Source organism: Triticum urartu, chromosome 2 (genome assembly GCF_003073215.2).
Source record: "Triticum urartu cultivar G1812 chromosome 2, Tu2.1, whole genome shotgun sequence".
NCBI lineage: Eukaryota > Viridiplantae > Streptophyta > Magnoliopsida > Poales > Poaceae > Triticum > Triticum urartu.
Window position 1 is genome coordinate 181,259,214 of NC_053023.1, and position 4,448 is coordinate 181,263,661.

A 4,448-nucleotide genomic window follows, 5' to 3' on the forward strand; every position below is an offset into this window, starting at 1 on the left:
GCCCCAAATACTTAGCGGACAAGAAGGCCGGCAACACAAAGGTATATGTGATATACATGTAATTGATGTGTACCTTACCAGTACGTAGTAGCTCCTGGGTATTTGATACCGGTGCGGTTGCTCACATTTGTAACTCAAAGCAGGAGCTGCGGAATAAGCGGAGACTGGCGAAGGACGAGGTGACGATGCGCGTCGGGAATGGTTCCAAGGTCGATGTGATCGCCGTCGGCACGCTACCTCTACATTTACCTACGGGATTAGTTTTAAACCTCAATAATTGTTATTTAGTGCCAGCTTTGAGCATGAACATTGTATCAGGATCTCGTTTAATACGAGATGGCTACTCATTTAAATCCGAGAATAATGGTTGTTCTATTTATATGAGAGATATGTTTTATGGTCATGCTCCGATGGTGAATGGTTTATTCTTAATGAATCTCGAGCGTAATGCTACACATATTCATAGTGTGAGTACCAAAAGATGTAAGGTTGATAATGATAGTCCCACATACTTGTGGCACTGCCGCCTTGGTCACATAGGTGTCAAACGCATGAAGAAGCTCCATGCAGATGGACTTTTAGAGTCTCTTGATTACGAATCATTTGACACGTGCGAACCATGCCTCATGGGTAAAATGACCAAGACTCCATTCTCAGGAACAATGGAGCGAGCAACCAACTTATTGGAAATCATACATACTGATGTGTGCGGTCCAATGAGTGTTGAGGCTCGCGGTGGCTATCGTTATGTTCTCACCCTCACTGATGACTTGAGTAGATATGGGTATGTCTACTTAATGAAACACAAGTCTGAAACCTTTGAAAAGTTCAAGGAATTTCAGAGTGAGGTTGAGGAATCAACGTGACAGGAAAATCAAGTTTCTTGCGATCAGATCGGGAGGAGAATACTTGAGTCACGAATTTGGCACACACTTAAGAAAATGTGGAATAGTTTCACAACTCACGCCGCCTGGAACACCTCAGCGTAATGGTGTGTCCGAACGTCGTAATCGCACTCTATTAGATATGGTGCGATCTATGATGTCTCTTACCGATTTACCGCTATCATTTTGGGGCTATGCTTTAGAGACTGCCGCATTCACTTTAAATAGGGCTCCGTCGAAATCCGTTGAGACGACACCGTATGAATTATGGTTTGGGAAGAAACCTAAGCTGTCGTTTCTAAAAGTTTGGGGATGCGATGCTTATGTCAAGAAACTTCAACCTGAAAAGCTCGAACCCAAGTCGGAAAAATGCGTCTTCATAGGATACCCTAAAGAAACTATTGGGTATACCTTCTACCTCAGATCCGAAGGCAAGATCTTTGTTGCCAAGAATGGGTCCTTTCTAGAGAAAGAGTTTCTCTCAAAAGAAATAAGTGGGAGGAAAGTAGAACTTGATGAAGTATTACCTCTTGAACCGGTAAGTGGCGCAGCTCAAGAAAATGTTCCTGAGGTGCCTGCACCGACTAGAGAGGAAGTTAATGATGATGATCATGAAACTTCTGATCAAGTTGCCTACTGAATTCGTAAGGTCCACAAGGACACGTTCCGCACCAGAGTGGTACGGCAACCCTGTCTTGGAAATCATGTTGTTAGACAACGGTGAACCTTCGAACTATGAAGAAGCGATGGCGGGCCCGGATTCCGACAAATGGCTGGAAGCCATGAAATCCGAGATAGGATCCATGTATGAAAAGAAGTATGGACTTTGACTGACTTGCCCGTTGATCGGCGAGCCATAGAAAATAAATGGATCTTTAAGAGGAAGACAGACGCGGATGGTAATGTGACCATCTATAAAGCTCGGCTTGTCGCTAAGGGTTATCGACAAGTTCAAGGGGTTGACTACGATGAGACTTTCTCACCGGTAGCGAAGCTGAAGTCCGTCCGAATCATGTTAGCAATTGCCGCATTCTATGATTATGAGATATGGCAAATGGACGTAAAACGGCATTCCTTAATGGTTTCCTTAAGGAAGAATTGTATATGATGCAGCCGGAAGGTTTTGTCGATCCTAAGAATGCTGACAAGGTGTGCAAGCTCCAACGCTCGATTTATGGGCTGGTGCAAGCATCTCGGAGTTGGAACATTCGCTTTGATGAGATGATCAAAGCGTTTGGGTTTATGCAGACTTATGGAGAAGCCTGCATTTACAAGAAAGTGAGTGGGAGCTCTGTAGCATTTCTCATATTGTATGTGGATGACATACTGTTGATGGGAAATGATATAGAATTCTTGGAAAGCATAAAGGCCTATTTGAACAAGTGTTTTTCAATGAAGGACCTTGGAGAAGCTGCTTATATATTAGGCATCAAGATCTATAGAGATAGATCGAGACGCCTCATTGGTCTTTCACAGAGTACGTACCTTGACAAGATATTGAAGAAGTTCAAAATGGATCAGTCAAAAAGGGGTTCTTGCCTGTATTGCAAGGTACGAGATTGAGCTTGGCTCAATGCCCGACCACGGCAGAAGATAGAGAAAAGATGAGTGTGTCCCCTATGCCTCGGCCATAGGGTCTATCATGTATGCTATGCTGTGTACCAGGACCTGATGGTAAACTTGCGAAGTTGGTAGGAAGGTACCAAAGTCCCGGCATGGAACACGGACAGCGGTCCAAAAATATCCTGAAGTACCTGAAAAGACTAGGAAATTGTTTTTCGTTTTATGGAGGTGACGAAGAGCTCGTCGTAAAGGTTACGTCGATTGCTAAGTTCGACACAGATCTGGATGACTCTAAGTCACAAACGGGATACGTGTATATTTTGAATGGTGGGCAAGTTAGCTGGTTGCAGGTTGCAAGCAAGCGTTGTGGCGGGATCTACATGTGAGCGGAGTAATGGCAGCCTCGAGGCAGACACGAAGCAGTCTGGGTGAAGGAGTTCATTACCGACTAGGAGTCATACCCATGTCGGCCCGATGACTCTCTTCTGTGACACTGGAGCTATTTGCCTTGCCAAGAGCCAGTTTCAACAGGAAGACCAGGCATATCAAGCGTCGCTCAACTCCATGTGTGAAAAGTGTTTCAAATGGAGACATAGAGATTGTAAAGTAACATACGGACTGAATGTAGCAGATCCGTTGACTAAATCTCCCTAGAGCAAAACATGATCAACACCAGAATTCCATGGGTGTTTGATTCATCACAATGTAACTAGATGATTGACTCTAGTGCAAGTGGGAGACTATTGGAAATATGCCCTAGAGGCAATAATAAAATGATTATTATATTTCCTTGTTCATGATAATTGTCTATTATTCATGCTATAATTGTATTATCCGGAAATCGTAATACATGTGTGAATACATAGACCACAATGTGTCCCTAGTGAGCCTCTAGTTGACTAGCTCGTTGATCAACAGATAGTCATGGTTTCCTGGCTATGGACATGGGGATGTCATTGATAACGGGATCACATCATTAGGAGAATGATGTGATGGACAAGACCCAAACCTAAGCATAGCACAAAGATCGTGTAGTTCGTTTGCTGTAGCTTTTCTGGATGTCAAGTATCATTTCCTTAGACCATGAGATTGTGCAACTCCCGGATACCGTAGGAGTGCCTTGGGTGTGCCAAACGTCACCGTAACTGGGTGACTATAAAGGTACATTACAGGTATCTCCGAAAGTGTCTGTTGGGTTGGCACGAATCGAGACTGGGATTTGTCACTCCGTATGACGGAGAGGTATCTCTGGGCCCACTCGGTAATGCATCATCATAATGAGCTCAATGTGATCAAGTGGTTGATCATGGGATCATGCATTACGGTACGAGTAAAGTGACTTGCCGGTAACGAGACTGAACAAGGTATTGGGATACCGACGATCGAGTCTCGGGAAAGTAACATACCGATTGACAAAGGGAATTGTTATACAGGATTGATTGAATCCTCGACATCGTGGTTCATCCGATGAGATCATTATGGAGCATGTGGGAGCCAACATGGGTTCCATCCCGCTGTTGGTTATTGACCGGAGAGGCTTCTCGGTTTTCTTTTTTTTTTTTCCTTTTATTTTTTCTTTTATTTCAATTTTTGTTTTTTTTTTTTTTTTTTTTTTTTTTTTTTATCTCATCCGATGAGATCATCGTGGAGCATGTGGGAGCCAACATGGGTATCCAGATCCCGCTGTTGGTTATTGACCGGAGAGCATCTCGGTCATGTCTGCATGTCTCCCGAACCCGTAGGGTCTACACACTTAAGGTTCGGTGACGCTAGGGTTGTAGAGATATGTATGCAGTAACCCGAAAGTTGTTCGGAGTCCCGGATGAGATCCCGGACGTCACGAGGAGTTCCGGAATGGTCCGGAGGTAAAGAATTATATATAGGAAGTCCAGTTTCGGCCATCGGGAAAGTTTCGGGGGTCACCGGTATTGTACCGGGACCACCGGAAGGGTCCCGGGGGTCCACCGGGTGGGGCCACCTATCCCGGAGGGCTCCATGGGC